This window comes from Salmo trutta, chromosome 28 (genome assembly GCF_901001165.1).
Source record: "Salmo trutta chromosome 28, fSalTru1.1, whole genome shotgun sequence".
NCBI lineage: Eukaryota > Metazoa > Chordata > Actinopteri > Salmoniformes > Salmonidae > Salmo > Salmo trutta.
Genome location: NC_042984.1, coordinates 29,723,293 through 29,747,998, shown reverse-complemented (window position 1 = coordinate 29,747,998; position 24,706 = coordinate 29,723,293). Strand labels below are relative to the sequence as shown.

The 24,706-nt window shown below is 43.6% G+C and overlaps 1 protein-coding gene across 1 annotated transcript in view; it reads left to right on the top strand.

Annotated features, from left to right (window-relative positions):
* Positions 1-24,706, top strand: part of LOC115165972 (kelch domain-containing protein 8B-like) — a 97,684-nt gene that overhangs the window by 29,706 nt on the left and 43,272 nt on the right. The gene's annotated exons all lie outside the window — the stretch shown is intronic.

The window sequence follows — 24,706 nt, the reverse complement described above, 5'->3', positions numbered from 1 at the left end:
ACATTGAATAGGTACAGTGAGATCATGCAGTGTACGTGTAACAACATTGAATAGGTACAGTGAGCTCATGCAGTGTACGTGTAACAACATTGAATAGGTACAGTGAGATCATGCAGTGTACATGTAACAACATTGAATAGGTACAGTGAGATCATGCAGTGTACATGTAACAACATTGAATAGGTACAGTGAGATCATGCAGTGTATACGTGTAACAACATTGAATAGGTACAGTGAGATCATGCAGTGTACGTGTAACAACATTGAATAGGTACAGTGAGATCATGCAGTGTACGTGTAACAACATTGAATAGGTACAGTGAGATCATGCAGTGTACGTGTAACAACATTGAATAGGTACAGTGAGATCATGCAGTGTACGTGTAACAACATTGAATAGGTACAGTGAGATCATGCAGTGTATACGTGTAACAACATTGAATAGGTACAGTGAGATCATGCAGTGTACGTGTAACAACATTGAATAGGTACAGTGAGATCATGCAGTGTATACGTGTAACAACATTGAATAGGTACAGTGAGATCATGCAGTGTACGTGTAACAACATTGAATAGGTACAGTGAGATCATGCAGTGTATACGTGTAACAACATTGAATAGGTACAGTGAGATCATGCAGTGTATACGTGTAACAACGTTGAACAGGTACAGTGAGATCATGCAGTGTACGTGTAACAACATTGAACAGGTACTGTGAGATCGTGCAGTGTACGTGTAACAACATTGAATAGGTACAGTGAGATCATGCAGTGTACGTGTAACAACATTGAACAGGTACAGTGAGATCGTGCAGTGTACGTGTAACAACATTGAATAGGTACAGTGAGATCATGCAGTGTACGTGTAACAACATTGAACAGGTACTGTGAGATCGTGCAGTGTACGTGTAACAACATTGAATAGGTACAGTGACAATCATGCAATGTACGTGTAACAACATTGAAGAGGTACAGTGAGATCATGCAGTGTATACGTGTAACAACGTTGAACAGGTACAGAGAGATCATGCAGTGTACGTGTAACAACATTGAATAGGTACAGTGAGATCATGCAGTGTACGTGTAACAACATTGAATAGGTACAGTGAGATCATGCAGTGTACGTGTAACAACATTGAATAGGTACAGTGAGATCAGGCAGTGTACGTGTAACAACATTGAATAGGTACAGTGAGATCATGCAGTGTACGTGTAACAACATTGAATAGGTACAGTGAGATCATGCAGTGTATACGTGTAACAACGTTGAACAGGTACAGTGAGATCATGCAGTATACGTGTAACAACATTGAATAGGTACAGTGAGATCATGCAGTGTATACGTGTAACAACGTTGAACAGGTACAGTGAGATCATGCAGTGTACGTGTAACAACATTGAATAGGTACAGTGAGATCATGCAGTGTATACGTGTAACAACATTGAATAGGTACAGTGAGATCATGCAGTGTACGTGTAACAACGTTGAACAGGTACAGTGAGATCATGCAGTGTACGTGTAACAACATTGAACAGGTACAATGAGATACATTGATGTCATCTATGGAATGTAGGTGTGCATGCAGGTGTCAGTTGTGTGTGTGCAATCGCATGCGTGCGTGTTTGTACAGAAATGAAATTAGTAAAATAATTCAATAAGGAAACAAAACAAAAACAGAACATGACAAAACATAACGAAACATAACAAAAACACTAACAACTGCAATGTCTATCCTATCTTTCTCTGGTTGTGGCACAATGCGACTTCTGCTCCTCTCCAAGCAGTATGGGGACTTTATGTACAGCCAGGGATTTTTTGGACATTGTAATCTATGGGTGTTTTTTTCAGGCCACCTAAGTACAAACAGTATTAAAACATAAAAAAATAATAATAAACATTTTCGGGATGGAAAAACACTTTCAGTGTAAACTTAACAGAGTAAAAACCATATATAAAGTATATATACACCTATATATTTTTTGCATAATATAATATTTGATAACTATCACCAAAATAAAAGCTAGACAGGGAGAATTTAAAATTCCAAAAGCAGTATTGATTTTGTTATTATGTTTGAGCATAAGAACTAGGCATTAGCCATGTCAAAATGCATAGAAATTGAGAAAATTAGCTTTAGAACTAAAACATTTTTCTCAGCTCCATAGCAGATTATGTAGAATTTCAGGAAATTAGCTTTAAAACTGAAAAACTCTCTCCCAGCTCCATGGAGAAAATGTTTGAATTGCAGGAAATTGTCTTAAAAATTCAAAATGCTGATATACAGTATATTTAATACAGTCTCTACCTTTATTATTCAACAACCTGCAACAACCGATTGTTAATGTAGGAGGATAGATTTCTCTCCAAACTGCTTACACACATGAATACCCTCTATAGTCGGTCAGGCAATTTACATAAATATAGGTTACATCTACATATTCACTTTCACACAAATGGAGACACAACCATTCCACATTCACACAAACGCAGATCCTCTAACATGCAGCTGTATGGTTTCTTGAGTGGAGTCAACCCTTCTCTCCTTTCATTATGGGAGCTATATTTAGTGTGTCTGTAATTGGTGAACAGAGCTCAGTTTGCTAAGGCATCAGTGTCACTGTTAAAGGTTGGAAGGCGGAAGCACCGCCATAATGAGGCACAGTGGTGTAACATCTTCGGTTTGATATACTGTATAGTGTAACCAACCCTACCCTGCTACCCACACCCAATCAATTAGATGTAGCCACACCGTCCTTCCTACATCAGCCTCGTCTCTGAGTGGCATGGCTGTAGAATAATAGATTGTGGAAGCCATTTCCCATGTTTCACACTCATACAGAAGAATCACAGACCATATGGTGCCTTTTAGAGCCCTGGTACAGAGAGGAGGGGGGGGGGTAGACAGAGAGAGATACAGTTGAATGAGAGAGGGGGAGAAGAGATAGAGAGGAAGAGATAATAGAGGGTTCTAGAAAGTGAGAAGAGTTGCATTAATGAGGGGATTCTCAAATCCTCAGAGTTATTCTGTCATTGAGGCGTTACTCAGGTCAGGGCTCAGTGATTCTAGCTCCACATGCACACAGCTATCATATTAGATGGCACAGTGTCTACTCTCTGGGCTGCAGCTGATGCCAACTAGCTGTAGTTTTAATAAAGCTGAGCTGTGTCCGGGCGTGTAGAAAATGTCATCTATAATAACACCCCCGTCGCTTCTCCTAGCAAAGGAATGTGCGGACTGATGTTGTGTTGTTACTTCTTCACCCCACCCCTCACCTCACCTGGGAAAGGCCTTGTCACACTGGTAGAAAAGTCAATATATTGATGGTAACTCAGGGTTTTAAACTTCAACACATTATAGCCCGCAACCTCCCCACCTCTGGAGTGTGTGTCTGTCTGTAACAAGGGCCCTCTTTACCTCCCAGTGGGCAGTGTTATCTTGGCTCTGTGTGGCCTCTCACCTCCCAGCTCTCCTCTCAGCCCTTGTGTAGCAGCTCATCCACCCTCTCCCTGAAGGACACACACATTTTCAAGACTTGGCACTGGCTCAAGGTGAGATCCTGACCTTTCTAAGCTGTGTCGGGTTCTTGCCACAGATCTCACTTCAGTTCAGTCCTCTCAGCTGTTCCAGGGCCTTCAAGACACATCCATTAGAGTAAGGTTATGGGGTGTCCTGGCTTTAGGCTGTCTTACTAAGGTTAAGGGGTGTCTTGGCATTAGCCTGTCTTTCCAAGGTTATGGGGTATCCTGGTTTCACCTTTAGCACTCACCGTACCTATTCAACGTTGTTACACGTACACTGCATGAGCTCACTGCACCTATTCAATGTTGTTACACGTACACTGCATGATCTCACTGTACCTATTCAATGTTGTTACATGTACACTGCATGATCTCACTGCACCTATTCAACGTTGTTACACGTACACTGCATGATCTCACTGCACCTATTCAATGTTGTTACACGTACACTGCATGATCTCACTGCACCTATTCAATGTTGTTACACGTACACTGCATGATCTCACTGCACCCAACTTACTGTGGGAAGCTTGTGGAAGGCTACCCGAAACGTTTGACCCAAGTTAAACAATTTAAAGGCAATGCTACCAAATACTAATTGAGTGTATATAAACTTCTGACCCACTGGGAATGTGATGAAAGAAATAAAAGCTGAAATAAATCATTCTCTCTACTATTATTCTGACATTTCACATTATTAAAATAAAGTGGTGATCCTAACTGACCAAAGACAGGGAATTGTTACTTGGATTAAATGTCAGGAATTGCGAAACTGAGTTTAAATGTATTTGGCTAAGGTGTATGTAAACTTCCGACTTCAACTGTAGACTTCCAATTTCATCGTCAATCTTGAACTATCTCCCTGGTTTCAATGCAGCTGCTGAGGAAATAACAGTATTGTCTATTACCTATTATCTACTACAAAGCATTTTCCTAGACAAATGTGACTTTGTGTGTATGTAATTTGTCTATGTTTCTATCTAGAACACGGATGAGTCCGTTCTGTATCCTACTGTACCTGGTGGTATTTTGGCTGTGTGTAGCATCAGGTTTGTGTGTGTTTCTGTCTTTCCCCCTCTCTCCATTCTCTCCTCTTTCCCCTCTGTCTTTAGTTCTGTCTCCTCCACTCGCAATAAAAAATAAAACCACCATGTCCTTTGAGTCCTTAGAAACACTTAAGGAGACAAAAGGCTTCAAATTGGCTACCTGCTGCTCAGATGAAACCAAAGAGCTGGAGACGTTCCTCTCTCTCTCTCTGTCTCTCTCTCTGTCTGGGAGGAGGAGAATGGTGTCCACGGAGACAAAGCACCTGCAAATCCACTCAGCTTTCAGAATGACAGAGACCTGCATGCCAGAAGCCCTTCAAAAGACTTTCACCTCTTAACATTCATTTGCTTTGATTGCTACTCATATTATCTCTTTCAAGTGTTCTTTCTCCTGTCAGGTCGATCAAAAGGATATATCTGTGGGTGGTAACTTTCATCAGGCTTTATGTGTTCCCTTTTTTTGTCATCTGTAATAAATGTCTGTCTATACCTGGTAAAGCTGTACATCAGTTTGTGTGGGTAGAAAGAGAGCTTGTGTAACAGAAGAACTGTTGCAATCAAGTAGAAAGATCTATCAGTGGCCCAATGGGGGTTGTCAGGTGTTTTACGAACAATGCAGCTGGCAAAGTCAGCACAATTATTGCACAACAGTTTACCCAATCCATTCCATTTCCTCTCCTGTCCAACCCACCCCACCAAATGCTGTCTGCAGGATGCAGCAAGATGCAGGGGAAATGCAATGTGTTTTCCTCTCTCTCCTCTGTGAATCCCTGCCATCTGTCTCGTTCCGCTACATCAGAGTTCTATTATCTCTACAATATCAGCTAACGATTCCATCAAGCCTGCGATTAGCACCATCCCTCAAATTAAACACACTGCTGCCTGTGGAAGGCTGGTTCCTGGCTCCGGCTGGGGAGCCTGGGGAGATGATGGGTGAAACCAGCAGAACGGCCATGCTCCTGACTATGGCTGCCTAGGAGTTAGAGGCCGGGACACTCACCATATCCTAAGGGATGCTCCCAAGGGAGGCAGTCACACAATCTGGGACATAAGGCACAGATACATCTCCTAGGCCCGGGGAAGGAGTGCAACCTAATGCAAGAGGAGCTGTTCCACTGTAATCTCGGATGGTCTTGTTGTCTCTTTCTGTCTATTTGTACACTACATTTATGTCTGTCAGAGACTGGTGTCTGTCAGAGACTAGTGTCTTTCAGAGACTGGTGTCTGTCAGAGACTGGTGTCTGTCAGAGACTGGTGTCTGTCAGAGACTGGTGTCTTTCAGAGACTGGTGTCTTTCAGAGACTGGTGTCTGTCAGAGACTGGTGTCTGTCAGAGACTGGTGTCTGTCAGAGACTGGTGTCTTTCAGAGACTGGTGTCTGTCAGAGACTGGTGTCTGTCAGAGACTGGTGTCTGTCAGAGACTGGTGTCTTTCAGAGACTGGTGTCTGTCAGAGACTGGTATCTGTAGAGGTGATGACAAAAGGATCTGGCACAGTGATAACGCTTTGTGTGAAAATAAACAGCCAGATGCATGGTCGTTCGCTCACCTGCACACATATACACACACACACACAGCGTGGAGCCTTCATTGGTTGTTAAAAAGAATAACTTTTCAACAAATTATTGAGACACTTACAGTACCTTTCGTGCAAAGGCAAAGCTGTGAGCTGTTGTTTTTGGCATAATTTCTGTGTCTGCTTGAGGGGTTTGTTCAGTCAGTGATAAATCAGAAGAGAATGATGTGATTGGGGCTGTGTTTTCATAGTGTGTGAAGTGAAGGCTCTTCTAACCTCTCTCTGATTAACCCAGATCTGTCACCACCCAGCCTAGCTGACAGCTTTACAAGCTACCTTATTTCAGCTGATATCCTTGCGAGCACAGGGAACAGTGTGTAGGCAGTACAGTGTGTGTGTGTGTGTTTCTAACTGCAGATCCATGCATGTGTACGTGCACCTGTGTTAGAATGTTTATGCAGTCAAATGTGTGTATGTGGTTTGAAGTGTATTCAGCACATTTGTTTTTATTTGTGTATCCAATAATGTGTGTGTACAGTGTGCACGCTTGGGTGGTGTGTATTTGGTGTTGTTGTTGGTCCAGAGGCTTTAGCCTCTGCTGTGTATCAGCAGCCTGTCACTTCAGGTTTCTGTTCCTTCTCTTGTGTTTGACAAATAAGCCCACACAATCGCTCAGCCAACCTGTCTCGCTCCACCTCATCCTTGCCCCCGTCCTGCCTGGAGCAGAACTGTTTCTCTCCGTAGTGCTCTCTCTCTCTCTCTCTCACATACACACACGCTTCTCTCAAGATGCTCATTTCAGTTTCAGGAGAATCACATTAGCACTTAGGTTGATAGAGAATCCATCAAGAGAGTGGTGGAAAAAAGCAACAAGAGCCCTTAATGAGAAACAAATAATTAGTAAATGCTTCCTCTGAGATGGACTGTGTAGCGCTCTGTTGTTCTAGAGAGGCTTCCGAACTGTGCCTCCTTTTCAAACATTCACCATCATTACTGCTGCTAATTGTCCGTTTAATGGTTATTTATACGTAATTTGATTCGTGTGTGTATAACCTGGTAGACAGGCTAGGGAAGTCTGATTATACTGGACCAGTTTTAGTCTTACGAAGAAGCTTTACCAAGGTTATCACTGTAGACATAGCCATCATATCCATACAGGAGCCAGATGTCCAGCATCTGTGACAGAGTATCATGCTCTTCTCTATCTCTCTCCTCCACTCTTTGCACCCAGTTACCTATTCAATTGAAGATAATGACCCCCAAGATAAAATATCCAATTTTTCATTCTCTTTATTCTCGGCATTTTAATTCAGTCTGTAGTCAAACCAAAGGATTTTTTTTTAAAGCTCCTACGTTCTTGGGAGGCTCAGTTGTCATTCCCTTTCAGCTTCCCTCTGACAATGAGGTGACTATGAGGTGAGGCTGCTGTTGTGGGTCAAGAGGACAGAAAATAGGGAGAGGGAGGGAGACAAACAGACAAACGGGACTTCAGTGATGGAGAGAGGACATTCACTATAACCCCCTCACTGTGAATCAGACTTACAGCAGAGAGAGGAAGTAGACATAGAAGCAGAGAAAATATCCCAGGGAGGTACCACCCCGTGGGTTCAGTGTTAGGCATAGTTAATTGGGATATTATTTGATTCATTCTTTTCCTCAGACAGCCAGGCATTGAAATGCCAGTGGAGGCCTAGTGATTGCATTATGCAACTGGGTGACAGGGAGGGGTGAGGAAAGGTCAGTAAGTGAAATTGAACGACTGTGAGGCTCTGCGTTCTAATTTAGTGGTTCTAACGAGAGACTGATCATTAAAGAAAGAACATCATCATGGGTTTATTTATGCGGCCCTGCCTTGTTATTTTACAGCCGACATAACAAAGACTGTCCATCTCAGTAGCAATTAAAGAGATGAGAGTGTATGGAGAGAGAGCGAGAGACGCGGGCCAACACAATGAGCTAATAGGATGTAGGTTATTGTATCCCAGATCAAACAGGCTAGGTTGATCTAGTCTAGACGAGTCAACATACTGTACTGTAAAGGTGTGTAAGTAAGATGTTTACAGTGTTGCCCTCTGTAAGTCACATTTCATGGTATCAAAAGGAGAAGTGTCCCAGAAAACCCCTGCAAAGTAACCCAGTAAATATCTCTCTGTTCACCTCCTATCATTCCCCTCAGTTCTCATATCAACAGGGTTTGGACTCATTTTCTATGGTGGCTGTTTGTGTCTGTGTGTACAGTATTTGTGCAGGGAGTTTTCTGCTATTGTAATCCTTGGGCAGGCCGCCTAAACGTTTCTTCGGGTCGCCAAAGTCCAAATAGTGTTAAAAAAATGAAATAATAACAATACTATTTTTGGAAATACATTTTAAATGACTATATAAAATATGTAGAAAAGATAATGGACTTATATACATTACATGACCAAAAAGTATGTGGACACCTGCTGGTTGAAAATCTAATTCCAAAATCACAGGCATTAATATGGAGTTGGTACCCCCTTTGCTGCTATAACAGCCTCCAGTCTTCTGGTAAAGCTTTCCGCTAGATGTTGGAACATTGCTGCAGGTCCTTGCTTCCATTCAGCCACAAGAGCATTGGTGAGGTCGGATGCTGATGTTGGGCTATTAGGCCTGGCTCACAGTCGGCTTTCCAATTCATCCTAAAGGTGTTTGATGGGGTTGAGGTCAGGGCTCTGTGCAGGCCAGTCAAGTTCTTCCACACCGATCTCGACAAACCATTTCTGTATGGACCTCGCTTTGTGCATGGCGGGGTTGTCATGCTGAAACAGGAAAGAGCCTTCCCCAAACTGTTGCCACAAAGTTGGAAGCACAGAATTGTCTAGAATGTCATTGTATGCTGTAGCGTTTAGATTTTCCTTCCCTGGAACTAAGGGGCCTAGCCAAAACCATGAAAAAATGCCCTAGACCATTATTCCTCCTCCACCAAACTTTACAGTTAGCACTATGCATTCGGGCAGGTAGCGTTCTCCTGGCATCCGCCAAACCCAGATTCGTCCTTCGGACTGCCAGATGGTGAAGCGTGATTCATCACTCCAAAGAACGTGTTTCCACTGCTCCAGAATCCAATGGCGGCGAGCTTTACACCAGTCCAGCTGACGCTTGGCATTGCGCATGGTGATCTTAGGCTTGTGTGCGGCTGCTCAGCATTGGAAACCCATTTCATGAAGCTCCCGGACGAACAGTTCTTGTACTGACGTTGCTTCCAGAAGCAGTTTGGAACTCGGTAGTGAGTCCCGTTCTGTGAGCTTGTGTGGCCTACCACTTTGCCGCTGACATGCTGACCACACCGCTCGCGTTACCCGTGCACGAATTGCAAAATAAATGTACACATACATGTTATTCAATAATGTCATCCAAACTGCTCGTGTGTATAGCCAGGCGCTAAAATAGAACTTTGTTCTAGAATTTAGTTCTATTTTTGACGCTGCACGTCCTGCCTCTCCCATATCCTCATTGGTTTTTAGGAGCATATACCCACGTGGGTGATTTAAAGAGGAACTGAGGTCCAATCTCCAGTCCAGTTGGTGGTGGTAATGCACCTTAAAGTTGTTTACCAACCACCATATAAAGTCCACAGAAGAAGAAGAAGAAGAAGATTGATGGAGGAGAGATTACACACATTTACTAGGTTTCCCCTTTTATCTGTGGATTAATTGTCGGGGTGTAAAGAACACACAATTTTGTGTGACTCAAAAGATCCAGAAGATCCAAAAAAGAAGGACCTTGAGCATTTCATGCAAAACGTTTATATCCCAGGACAAATGAACTAGCAACAGCAAGCTAGCTAAATGGCCATGAATGTTTCATGTGTTCCAACCTGTCCCCAAATTAATATAGTTGGTTCAGAGTTTGTTTTGATATTTCAACCTGCGTGTCCAGATCACGTCTGGTGTGGACGGACAAAATCAACATGTGCGCAATGGTGTACATGCATGTGTTTAGTCAGCATGTGAGCCATTGTTGTTCCTAGACGTTTCCACTTCACAATAACAGCACTTACAGTTGACCGGAGCAGCTCTAGCGGGGCAGAAATCTGTTGAACTGACTTGTTGAAAAGGTGGCATCCTATGACAGTGCCACGGTGAAAGTCACTGAGTTGTTCAGTAAGGCAATTATATTGCCAATGTTTCTCTATGGAGATTGCATGGCTGTGTGCTCGATTTTATACACCTGTCAGCAACGGGTGGGGCTGAAATAGCCAAATCCACTAATTTGAAGCGGTGTGCACATTCTTTTGTATATACCAAAGTAAAAGCTAGAGTCAGGGAGAATTGAAAATTCCAAAAACAATGAATTTAGCATTATTGATTTTGATGTAATTTTTTTGCAAAAGATCACATCATATGCAATGGCAAAATGCATAGAATTACAGGAAATTCGCTTTAAAACGGCAACATTTTGTCTGAGCGCCATGGCAAAATACAGTTGAAGTCGGAAGTTTACATAAACCTTAGCCAAATACATTTAAACTCAGTTTTTCACAGTTCCTGACATTAAATCCTAGTAAAAATTCCCTGTCTTAGGTCAGTTAGGATCACCACTTTATTTTAAGAATGTGAAATGTCAGAATAATAGTAGAGAGAATGATTTATTTCAGCTTTTATTTCTTTCATCACATTCCCAATGGGTCAGAAGTTTACATACACTCTATTAGTATTTGGTAGCATTGCCTTTAAATTATTTAACTTGGGTCAAACGTTTCGGGTAGCCTTCCACAAGCTTCCCACAATAAGTTGTGTGCATTTTGGCCCATTCCTCCTGACAGAACTGGTGTAACTGAGTCAGGTTTGTAGGCCTCCTTGCTCGCACACGCTTTTTCAGTTCTGCCCACAAATTTGTTGTCCTTAAGCCATTTTGCCACAACTTTGGAAGTATGCTTGGGGTCATTTTCCATTTGGAAGACCCATTTGCAACCAAGCTTTAACTTCCTGACTGATGTCTTGAGATGTTGCTTCAATATATCCAGATAATTGTTCTTCCTCATGATGCCATCTATTTTGTGAAGTGCACCAGTCCCTCCTGCAGCAAAGCACCCCCACAACATGATGCTGCCACCCCCGTGCTTCACGGTTGGGATGGTGTTCTTCGGCTGTCAAGCCTCCCCCTTTTTCCTCCAAACATAACGATGTTCATTATGGACAAACAGTTATTTTTTTGTTTCATCAGACCAGAGGAAATTTTCCAAAAAGTACGATCTTTGTCCCCATGTGCAGTTGCAAACCGTAGTCTGGGTTTTTTTATGGCGGTTTTGGCTTCTTCCTTGCTGAGCGGCCTTTCAGGTTATGTCGATATAGGACTCGTTTTACTGCGGCTATAGATACTTTTGTACCTGTTTCCTCCAGCATCTTCACAAGGTCCTTTGCTGTTGTTCTGGGATTGATTTGCACTTTACGTTCAAAATATGTTAATCTCTAGGACACAGAACACGTCTCCTTCCTGAGCGGTATGACGGCTGTGTAGTCCCATGGTGTTTATACTTGCGTACTATTGTTTGTACAGATGAACGTGGTACCTTCAGGCATTTGGAAATTGCTCCAAAGGATGAACCAGACTTGTGGAGGTCTACAATTGTTTTTCTGAGGTTTTGGCTGATTTATTTTAATTTTCCCATGATGTCAAGCAAAGAGGCACTGAGTTTGAAGGAAGGCCTTGAAATACATCCACAGGTACACCTCCAATTGACTCAAATTATGTCAATTAGCCTATCAGAAGCTTCTAAAACCATGACATAATTTTCTGGAATTTTCCAAGCTGTTTAAAGGCACAGTCAACTTAGTGTATGTAAACTTCTGACCCACTGGATTTGTGATCCAGTGAATTATAAGTGAAATAATCTGTCTGTAAACAATTGTTGGAAAAATTACATGTCATGCACAAAGTGGATGTCCTAACCGACTTGCCAAAACTATAGTTTGTTAACAAGAAATTTGTGGAGTGGTTGAAAAACGAGTTTTAATGACTCCAACCTAAGTGTATGTAAACTTCTGACTTCAACTGTATGTAGAATTGCAGGAAATTTCCTTTAAACTGCTATATTTTCTGTCAGCTGCAGGCAAAATGTGTCATTGTAGGAAATGAGCTTTACAATGGCAAGAATTCATCTCACCTCCACGGAGAAACGTGTAGAATGACAGGAATTTGAGTTAAAAAGACAACACCACCTGTAAAATGTTTGATTTTTCTTCTGCAGCTAACAGGTCGACTGTGCCCATTGCCACGCTCCCTGCCACGCCCCTCTGCCATACCCACCACCTAAGCCTCTTTTTGATACAGAAAAAACCTCATATGTGTGTGCTTGCCTGTGTGAGGCAATCTTATGTGATCAATTTCATCCTCAAGGTCGTTTACAAAATAAGGATTTGACAGAGTAATTGAGCATCCATCCGTTCTATACTGAACAAAAATATGAACACAACATGCAACAATTTTAAAGATTTTAGTTACAGTTCACATTAGTCCCTATTTTTTGTTCAGTGTTTAAAGGGGCCATTGTAATGGGCATTGACTGTCTGTGTGCCAATCACTGCAGCCCATTCTCTTTCCGACAGCCTCAGTCTTCAGACTCTCATTGACTTTTGTATTTATGCTTAACTGGCTGAATACATTTCCAACCCCCTTCTATCCATTCCATACATATCTTGAGAGCTAATAAAGGGTGTAGATATTGATTGCTTTTCAGAGGACAGAGCAGTGCGCCCTTTAAATGGCACAGTGGGAATCAGCCCTCAATCCATCAGCGGTCCGACAAAGAATAGGCCAGAGCAGGGAAGGGTTTTACTGCAGTCAGCCGCCTGCGCATCATTATCACCAGCTTATTAAAGGCTGTCATCACTCTGTGGGTGTGTGTTTGTGTGTGTGTGTGCGGTGTGTGTGTGTGCGGTGTGTGTGTGTGTGTGTGTGAGCTACAGAGCGTGCTGTCTCACTCTTAGCCCAACACACCCTGAGTATCATCCTTCAGAATCACCAAATACGTTTGCATGTGCAGGAATTTCCTACTGGGCTTCACACTGGTTGAATCAACGTTGTTTCCCCATCATTTCAATGAAATTATGTTGAACAACGTGGAATAGATGTTAAATTGACGTCTGTGCCAAGTGGGTTGACTTGATGAAATTGTGCTGCCACAGTAAACCAGAATATATAGACAGACAGTAAACAAGATATACAGTTGAAGGCGGAAGTTTACATACACCTTAGCCAAATACATTTAAACTCAGTTTTTCACAATTCCTGACATTTAATCCTAGTAAAAATTCCCTGTTTTAGGTCAGTTAGGATCACCACATTATTTTAAAAATGTGAAATGTCAGAATAATAGTGGAGAGAATGATTTATTTCAGCTTTTATTTCTTTCATCACATTCCCAGTGGGTCAGAAGTTTACATACACTCAATTAGTATTTGGTAGTATTGCCTTTAAATTGTTTAACTTGGGTCAAATGTTTCGGGTAGACTTCCACAAGCTTCCCACAATAAGTTGGGTGAATTTTGGCCCATTCCTCCTGACAGAGCTGGTGTAAATGAGTCAGGTTTCTAGGCCTCCTTGCTCGCACACACTTTTTCAGTTCTGCCCACAAATTTTCTATAGGATTGAGGTCAGGGTTGTCCCGGGAAGCCAGTTCATCCTTGAGAACCTCACTGAGTCTGTTCAGAAAGGCTGAGTGAAGTGCTTCTGTATTCCAATCGCTCTCAGCGGTGAGCGTCCGAAAGTCAATGACGTAATCCGCTACTCTCCGGCTGCCCTGCCCGGAGCGCAATGAGTCTTTGAGCAGCGTTCCTGCCACTGATGGGGTGATCAAAAACCCTCTTCATCTCCTAGCTGAAACTTTGCCAATTAAAACAAATGTCTGATTGCTGCTCCCATATGGCCATGGCCCAGGCCAGAGCCCGTCCTGAGAGCAAGGAGATGACGTGGCTGTGCTGTACTGAAACAGCTGCAAAAACTAGTCATGTTGTTGCTGGATGCAGGCCTTGCTCTGCTTTGTTGCCAGTGAATTCATGATTCAGAAATCTGCGAAGTATGGACAAATTCATTGTTTTATTGAAAATGTACGGCTGAATGAGCTATTTTTGTCAAATGTACTATCGTTTTTGAGTCAGGAAACGTGTACTTTTCCTCCTAAAACATTTGCGATTATTTTAAACAATGATTTTTCGTTAGCCGACTGCCACAGCAGCAGAGATGGGTAATAACTGAGCATTACACATTAGTTATACAAAGTAAACAGCAAACTACAAATATGTCTAATGACGAAATACTCACAAGTGATGAAGAAAACTACTGGACGGGTGCCGATGGTGTTGTTGAACTATATTTATTTGAGCCTGAGTATTCGGATGAATAATTGAGGCAAGTTGAGCTTCAGATGGCCGCTGCGCTCTAGCCACCGAAGCTGCAACAGCAGCTGGACCACAGCCCCAGCCCATCCCCAGGATCAACACAGACTGGTGGTGCAGTTGTGGCAACTGGCTCCAATGCCGAAAGATGACGAACTCTGGTGTCCTCGATTCCCCCCCCCCCCCCCCCCCCCGTATTCCAAGGATGAATCAGAGATGCAACCCTGTTCCAGCTGCGCCTATCCAAAGAGTACTATAAGTAGCTAACCTTCACTTTATTGAATGATAACTATAATTATAAACCTCTATGAGTGGGACCATTAGTGGGTTTATGTTTTCACATTAACATCCTTCGGTTTTCTGTCCCCATCATTTCTGATTGTATATCTTGTTCTTATGCATCGTCGCTGAAGAGAAGAGCTGGCTATACACACGCTGTGCTGCTAGGTTGGCTGCAGAAGTATTGAAAGTGCTTTCATATATTCATGCCCCTTCACTTTTTCCATATTCTGTTGTGTTACAGCCTGAATTTAAAATGGATTAAATTGATTTTTTTTCCAATGGCCTGCACACAATACCCCATGATGTCAAAGTGGAATTATGTTTTTCAAAATGTTTAGAAATGTATAAAAAATGTAAAACTGAAATGTCTTGAGTCAATAAGTATTCAACCCCTTTGTTATGGCAAACCTAATAAGTCACATAATAAGTTGCATGGACTCACTCTATATGAAATAATAGTGTTTAACATGATTTTTGAATGACTACAGTACCTCATCTTCATACCCCACACATACAATTATCTGTAAGGTCCCTTAAATAGAGATACAACCACAAAGACCAGGGAGGTTTTCCAATGCTTTGCAAAAGAAGGGCAGACATTGAATATCCCTCTGAGCATGGTGAAATTATTAATTACACTTTGGATGGTGTATCAATACACCCAGTCACTACAAAGATACAGGAGTCCTTCCAAACTCAGTTCCTGGAGAGGAAGGAAACCGCTCATGGATTTCAGCATGAGGCCAATGGTGAATTTAAAACAGTTAGTGTTTCATGGCTGTGAAAGGAGAAAACTGAGGATTAATCAACAACATTGAAGTTACTCCACAATACTCCACAATTGACAGAGCGAAAAGAATGAAGCCTGTAGAGAATACAAATATTCCAAAACATGCCTCCTGTTTGCTTTTAGGCACTAAAGTAATACTGCAAAAAATGTGGCAAAGTAAACAACTTTTTGTTCTGAATACAAAGTGTTATGTTTGGGGCAAATCCAACACATTACTGAGTACCACTCTCCATATTTTCAAGCATAGTGGTGGCTGCATCGTGTTATGGGTATGCTTGTAATCGTTAAGGACTGGGGAGTTTTTCAGGATAAAATAAAGGAAGGAAAACCTGGTTCTCTCCTTTCCAACAGACACTGGGAGATTAATTCACCTTTCAGCAGGACAGTGACCTAAAACACAAGGCCAGATCTACACTGGAGTTGCTTACGAAGAAGACAGTGAATGTTCCTGAGTGGCCGAGTTACAGTTTTGACTTAAATTGTCTAGAAAATCTATGGCAAGACCTGAAAATGGTTGTCTAGCTATGATCAACAACCAATTCGACAGAGCTTGAAGAATTTTGAAAATAATAATGGGCAAATGTTGCACAATCCAGGTGTGGAAAGCTCTTAGAGACTTACCCAGAAAAACTCATAGCTGGAATCGCTGCCAAAGGTGCTTCAACAAAGTATTGACTCGGGTGTAAATACTTATGTAAATTCTATATTTCTTTGTTGAATTTTCAATCATTTTGAAAACATTTCTATAAACATGTTTTCACTTTCATTATGGGTTATTGTGTGTAGATGGTTGAGGCTGAAGGGTCTCCCCCACGAGGGCGCACATATACAGTTGTTACCCGTCTCCGCAGCTGTGGCATTCGGCTAAATATAATATTGGTAAATGTTTGAGGTGGAAAAGTACACATTTCCTGACACAAAAACTATTGGACATTTGACAAAAATAGCTAATTCAGCTGTACACTTTCAATAAACGTTTAATTTGTCCACACTTTGTGGATTTCTGAACTATGAATTCACTGGCAATGGAGCAGAGCGAGGCCTGCATCCAGCAACATCACAAGTCACGTGACCTGTTTTTTTCCCCAGCTGTTTCAGTACAGAACTACAGGAAGAGAGAGGGGGAGAGGTCAAACTCCACTAGTTTCAATGTATGAAATCAGTTGGGAGTTTCTGGATTTGGGGGATACTTCTCCTTTAAGAGCTACAGAGCCAATGCTCCAGTTGGCATGAGAGATGTTGGAAGAGCTTAACCGCTGTTTAGCTCTCCCTCTTTACATTTTTGAATACAAAGCCTTTTATTTTGTCTCCCTATTTGGTTTGCTCCATTTTTAGCTCCAAATTACAAGTTGGTGTGGGGTTTTATTTTGGTTTGCCTTTTCTGGGGAAAAGTTAGTGGGCACTCATGGTGGGTGTCTTTTAGGACCCAGATTCTTGTTGCTAGTCAACTTTCCTTGGACACCCCCATGAGTGTCTTTCAGAACCCCTCCTAAAACTCTACCTGTTTTGTTCTGGTTGTCCATGGCTTATTTGTTTGTTCCCTATTTATGTTGAGTGGCTGATCTTTTTGGTTTTCTTATTGGGGAACATAACACTACTTAGAACCTAAAAGGGTTTTTCTGCTGTCCCCATAGGAGAACCCTTTGAATAACCCTTTTTGTTTCCAGGTAGAACCCTTTTGAGTTCCATATACTGTAGAACCATTTACACAAAAGAGTTCTTCCAGCAACCAAAAAGGGTTATTTTATGGAGACAGCTAAAGAACCCTTTTGGAACCCTTTTTTTCTAAGGGAGTACAGACAACATATAGGTACAGTATGTAGAAGCATATATTACACAAATCCACATGCAGTAAGTTCACAATGTACTGTACACTGTAAGCCAAGAACTACAAGCTTCCTCTGTCTATCTTTGTCTACCTATAACTCTCTATAGCCCTGCCAGTGTCTCCTCACCTAACTTGTGCCAAATACGTCTCTCTAGCTGTCATTATATACTGTACCATACAGTATGTACCTTTTTATGTGCTCTTCTCTGTAAATTCCACTGAATTTATTTTTGTTTATGGAAAATATATTTCACAGTGGTGTAGATGGTACAGTATGATTTCCTACATTATACTTGCTTGTTTTGACACTGTCGTAGAAATTATACACAGGGAAACTCAAAGTCAATCTTAAATGAATCATTCTTTATTATCAGCGCGCTGGAGGGTTCCAATCAACTCAATGCACCAAGTACACATCAATCAATCAATCCGTCAAATTTATTTATAAAGCATTTTTCACATCAGCAGATGTCACAAAGTGCTATCCAGAAACCCAGCCTAAAACCCCAAACAGCAACCAATGCAGATGTAGAAGCACGATGGCTGGGAAAATCTCCCTAGAAAGGCAGGAACTTCGGAAGAAACGTAGAGAGGAACCAGGCTCTGAGTGGTGGCCAGTCCTCTTCTGGCTGTGCCAGGTGTAGATTATAAGATTACATGGCAATTTAAGGCCAGATTGTTCTTCAAGATGTTCAAACGTTCATAGATGACCAGCAGGGTCAAATAATTATCAGTGGTTTTAGATGGTGCAACAGGTCAGCACCTCAGGAGTAAATTTCAGTTGGCTTTTCATAGCTGAGCATTCAGAGGTTGAGACTGCAAGTGCGGTAGAGAGAGAGAGTCGAAAACAGCAGGTCCAGGACAAGGTAGCACATCCGGTAAACAGGTCAGGGTTCCCTAGCCGCAGGCAGAACAGTTGAAACTGGAGCAGCAGCACGCCCAGGTGGACTGGGGACAGCCAGGAGTCATCAGGCCAGTTAGTCCTGAGGCATGATCCTAGGGCTCAGGTCGTCTGGGAGGGGAGGGAGAAATGGAGAGAGAATTAGAGGGAGCATACTTAAGACAGGAGATAAACAGACTAACCCTAGCCCCCCGGCACATGGACTATTGCCGTACAGATACTGGCGACTGAGACCGATGGGTCGGGGGACACTGTGGCCCCGTCTGACGATACCCCCGGACAGGGCCAACCAGGCAGGATATAACCCCACTCACTTTGTCAAAGCACAGCCCCCACACCACTAGAGGGATATCAACAGACCAATTTACTACCCTGAGACAAGGCTGAGTATAGCCCGCAAAGATCTCCTCCACTGCACGAGCCCGAGGGGGCGCAAAACCGGACGGGAAGATCACGTCTGTGACTCAACCCACTCAAGTGACACACCCCTCCTAGGGACGGCATGGAAGAGCACTAGTAAGCCAGTGATTCAGCCCCCGTAATAGGGTCAGAGGCAGAGAATCCCAGTGGAGAGAGGGGGACCGGCCAGGCAGAGACAGCAAGGGCGGTTCGTAGCTCCAGTGCTTTGCCGTTCACCTTCACACCCCTGGGCCAGACTACACTCAATCATAGGACCTACTGAAGAGATGAGTCTTCGGTAATGACTTAAAGGTCGAGACCGAGTCTGCGTCTCTCACATGAATAGGCAGACCATTCCATAAAGATGTAGCTCTATAGGAGAAAGCCCTGCCTCCAGCTGTTTGCTTAGCAATTCTATGGACAATAAGAAGGCCTGCGTTTGTGACCGTAGCGTACGTGTAGGTGTGTACGGCGGGATCAAATCTGAGAGATAGGTAGGAGCAAGCCCATGTAATGCTTTGTAGGTTAGCAGTAAAACATTGAAATCAGCCCTTGCCTTAACAGGATTCCAATGTAGAGAGGCTAGCACTGTCAATCAGGAGCTCTTTCAGGGCAGTCCCATTATATTATATTATAATTTGCTTGATTTAGCTTATTCATCATTCATAATTGATTTATTATTAACGTTTGTTTCATTCATGTGACCGACCAATACTGGTTCATGCATGTGACACACCAATACCTCACCAGGCTTCTTCTCTCTAAGCTGAGACCTTGAAACTGAGATATCTTTCATTCTCAAAACAAGGCTCTGGGTGTACTGCCAAATTGCAGATACTGAAATTGAGGATTTGTTCAATCAGTCACTTGAATGAAAACAAAAATTGGTTATTAGGAAAGCACAAACGTAGAACACAGAAATTGGTTATTAGAAAAGCACAAACATGAATTTCATAAACTGAAATTAGGCCAATTAGGAAATGCCAGAGTGATTTCTGAATAGTGCATCTTTAACTAATTCACTGTATGGTGACATCACCATGGAAAGGCCAAAGCTCCATCCCACCAAAACAGACTGAAACTTCCACTTAAAGGGCATTATTCCAACCTCGTAGTGTGGAAATATATATAAAAAAAAAATCACGTTTTTGACTGCATTGGGCCCCTAAAGAGATTAACGGGATCCTAAGCACTTAGAAATTCCGAACATATTGTACAAATTGGAATTCGTAACATATCATACGAATTGCAAGATCAAATTACAAATAAATTAAAGTCAGTTAAAGATGAATCATTTTGGCTCGTGAGCGCTGATTTCAAAACTACTGGCTGAAATTATACAAACCTTCATAACACATCTTTAACTGTCTTTAGGCTCTCGCCTATCATCTTCACTAGATATCACCCTTCCTTGTACTCCCTGCAACTCTTTCTCTCTTATCTCTTATTTAGATTTTCCTTCAATCTCGCCGCTGTGTGTCTTTCCTCCTTTGTAAATCCTTAAATCTCCCAGAGTGTTTGTTCCTGTCTTGTGTTCCATGACTATGGTGCATAGCTATCAGTCTGGTTACCTGTCAGCCCTGTGTACAGGCACCGTGTGACAACGATGGCCTCTGTGTGTCTTTTTCACATAACAACCAAACTTCAAAAGAGTGTGGTTGCGTGTGTGTGTGTATGCATGCTGCATGCGTGCGTGTTTATCTGTGTGTGAGTGTGTGGAGGCAAAATGAGAGGATGTGAGAGGAAGAGAGCCGTTGCAGGAGGAAATGGATGAGCAGCAGGTGGTCAGTTAATAAGACTGTTCTCCTTTTGGAGAAGCAGGATGTGCTTCATGCAGGGTTGATGTGTTTCTGTGTCAATCGGGTCTACAGTACATCACATTTTCTGCTGTGTGTGTTTGTGACTTTATCTTATGCTTTGTTCATGTGACTAAAGCTGTTGATTATCTGTATCTGTTAGAAAACGACTTACCATATCTAACTTCCTGTTATTGTTGTTGCGTCTTGCCCCTCTGTGACAGCACAGAGCTGTGTGGGCTCTCTGTATCTGTGTTGGTAACGGAGATTCTTCTGTTCATCTTTCATTGGTGTGTCACACTGGTCATGGGTCATGATGATGTATGTTATTATCGTCCACCAGTCAGCACCACCTGCACAAGCTCCGTGTGCTCCACCCCTTAAATGTCTACTGGGTAGCGGTTGCCATGGCGTCTCCCTGGGAGACGGGCATAGATCAGAGCAGAGTTACCTTAATTAGAGGAGACTGCGTGTGATTGTGCGGTGGAACCTCAGGGCGGCGGGACGGTAGGAGGTGGATGCTCCTGGGGCCCAGAGCGGAAGCTGGAACCCCCCTCTTACTCCCCCTCCCTACCTCTCCCTGTTGCAACCACAGCCAGTGAACATATGTTGATATTTTTATATGCACAGAGAAAAACAACAGATAACCACAGGTGATTACTGATGTTTTGTTAATAACACCCAAGGGGTACGTTTAGCTTTTTCAATGTTATTAGAATGAACTTGCAAGGATGGAGAATGTTATATCATTCGTTTTTTTTTTCATGTATTGTTTACACTGGGTGTAGAGGATATGTGTAGAGTCTTCATTGCCTGCAGAACTCCAAGCCCTCCAGAAATATTACAACAAAATCATCCCTATCTGTGACAATCTAATGTGGAGGATTATAATGAGTGAAACCGAGGAATGTCATTGAACAAGTGAGAAAATCAGGGTGTGGAATTTAGACTGCTGTGATACAGTGGTTCCCACAGGTCTTTCTGAATGGCTGTTTGATATTTGCTTGTTTAAAGGTTGTCATTTCATTTCTCAGGGGATAGGCCTATCAAAGCCTATTTAAAGAGGTTTTGGTGGTGAAAGCTCAAAATGGAAATGCAGTTACTCAAAAGTATTGACTGTCATTTTCTTTGTTCTTTTCTGAATTAGTTTACCCACAGATACTTTCATACCCATTATTCACATACACACATACACACACTCCCATTCCCATGGTTATGCGTCATATCTGTAAGTAGTCATTTATTTAGTTGTTCCTCTGTTTGAACGTGCTAAACACCCTGGCTAGATGTAACACGTTAATGATCATCCTGAGTGGTGTGTGGGCGGGCCGGGGAGAGAGGGTTCTCTCCCCTGCATCTCAGATAATCGGAGATAATCACAGGTCTGTGCGTGTGTGTGAGAGGGGCTCTGCGCTGTTCCCTCTGAGAAGTGAGGGGTCATTATGACCTGTGAGTTTAACAGGGAGCAGGCCACGGTGCTCACTGAGAGGAGGCCCTCCATACCAGGGCAGAGTGGAGCAGAGAGGGGGTGGGTGGAGCAGAGAGGGGGTGAGTGGTGCAGAGAGAGGGGGATGAGTGGAGCAGAGAGGGGGGTGAGTGGTGCAGAGAGAGGGGGGTGAGTGGTGCAGAGATGGGGTGGGTGGAGCAGAGATGGGGTGGGTGGAGCAGAGAGGGGGGGTGAGTGGAGCAGAGAGGTGGGGTGAGAGGAGCAGAGAGGGGGGGTGAGTGGAGCAGAGAGGGGGTGGGTGGAGCAGAGATGGGGTGGGTGGAGCAGAGATGGGGTGAGTGGAGCAGAGAGGGGGGGTGAGTGGTGCAGAGAGAGGGGGGTGAGTGGTGCAGAGAGGGGGGTGAGTGGTGCAGAGAGGGGGTGAGTGGTGCAGAGAGGGGGTGAGTGGAGCAGAGAGGGGTGGTGAGTGGAGCAGAGAGGGGGGTGAGTGGAGCAGAAATGGGGGTGAGTGGAGCAGAGATGGGGGTGAGTGGAGCAGAGAGGAGGGGGTGAGTGGAGCAGAGAGGAGGGGGTGAGTGGAGCAGAGATGGGGGTGAGTGGAGCAGAGATGGGGGTGAGTGGAGCAGAGATGGGGGTGAGTGGAGCAGAGAGGAGGGGGGTGAGTGGAGCAGAGATGGGGTGAGTGGAGCAGAGAGGAGGGGGGTGAGTGGAGCAGAGAGGAGGGGGGTGAGTGGAGCAGAGAGGAGGGGGGTGAGTGGAGCAGAGATGGGGTGAGTGGAGCAGAGAGGGGGGGGTGAGTGGAGCAGAGAGGGGGGGGTGAGTGGTGCAGAGAGGGGGGTGAGTGTAGCATAAAGAGGGGTGAGTGGAGCAGAGAGGGGGTGGTGAGTGGAGCAGAGAGGGGGTGGTGAATGGTGCAGAGAGGGGGGTGAGTGGAGCAGAGAGAAGGTGAGTGGAGCAGAGAGAAGGTGAGTGGTGCAGAGAGAAGGTGAGGGTGGACACAGATAGAAGGAGATGAGTAGGGAATAAAGGGATATTGTAGGAGACCTGGAAGAGGAGGCGGCAGTACAATCTCCAATGGTTTTGGAATTATTTTTGTAATCTGGTACTGTCAAATCAGTGATGGTCTTAATAAACAAGCAGGGATGCATTCAGATTGACTTCCTCAGCACTTATTCTTTGTCATCTCTCTGCCTGGCCTCTTCTCCACTTATCTCTCCTTTTTAGTTTGCTTGCCAGTGTCTTTTCTCTCTTCTTTCTGGCTCATCCTCCTTCATGCTCTTCTCTCTCATTCTTCTCTCCCTCGTTTCTCTGTGTGTGTGTGTGTGTGTGTGTGTGTGTGTGTGTGTGTTTGTGTGTATGTGTTTGTCTGTGTGTTTGGCACTGAGTCATGTTCTGAGCAGTAAGCAGGTCAAAACCTCTGTCAGAATCTGTGCAGCAGGCTGCAGGGACACGGGGGTATCTGTACATGATAGGGAAAAGAGGAAGAACTGTTTTTGTATTCCGAGCTCTAGCCCTCTGTCTGAAAGTGTTCCAGTAAATCCTCCTGCTTCTCTGGATTAGTGCAATGCTGCGGTCGCAAATCTGACTGCTAATAGAGTGCTGACCCTACTCTCCTCTCCTCTCCCCAACCCTCCTCTCCTCTCCCCAACCCTCCTCTCCTCTCCCCAACCCTCCTCTCCTCTCCTCGCCTCTCCCCAACCCTCCTCTCCTCTCCCCAACCCTCCTCTCTTCAACCCTCCTCTCCTCTCCCCAACCCTCCTCTCCTCTCCTCGCCTCTCCCCAACCCTCCTCTCCTCTCCCCAACCCTCCTCTCTTCTCTCCAACCCTCCTCCCCTCGCCTCTCCCCAACCCTGCTCTCCTCTCCCCAACCCTCCTCTCCTCTCCTCTCCCCAAACCTCCTCTCCTCTCCCCAAACCTCCTCTCCTCTCCCCAAACCTCCTCTCCTCTCCTCTCCCCAACCATCCTCTCCTCTTTCCCCTTGACCTTTCCAACCCCTCCCTCTACTCTGCCTTCTAGCAATCCACCCATCTATCCATCCATATATTAATCAATCCACCCATCTATCCATCCATATATTAATCAATCCACCCATCTATCCATCCATATATTAATCAATCCACCCATCTATCCATCCATATATTAATCAATCCACCCATCTATCCATCCATATATTAATCAATCCACCCATCTATCCATCCATATATTAATCAATCCACCCATCTATCCATCCATATATTAATCAATCCACCCATCTATCCATCCATATATTAATCAATCCACCCATCTATCCATCCATATATTAATCAATCCACCCATCTATCCATCCATATATTAATCAATCCACCCATCTATCCATCCATATATTAATCAATCCACCCATCTATCCATCCATATATTAATCAATCCACCCATCTATCCATCCATATATTAATCAATCCACCCATCTATCCATCCATATATTAATCAATCCACCCATCTATCCATCCATATATTAATCAATCCATCCATCCATTCCATCTATTTCCAGACACTCTGCAGGGAGTGATACATTGTATTTCTCTCCTCGGTATCTGACAGGGATGTTCAGTGGCATTAAGGCAGACATCTGTTTGGGTTTGGCTCCATCTCTCGCTAGTCTCTTTTTCCCTCCCTTTTAATCTGGCTGGCAACCGCAGTGTTTCGGCAGGATGGCCATGTTTGCTTAGCTTGCGTTTTTCTTTCTCCATTTCTTTTTTTCTAATATTCTAATGTCACTGCAGCAGAGATATTTACATTTCTCCTTGAAACTTCAGGCAGGGTTATCTGTATTTTTTAATCAGGCCCCTGG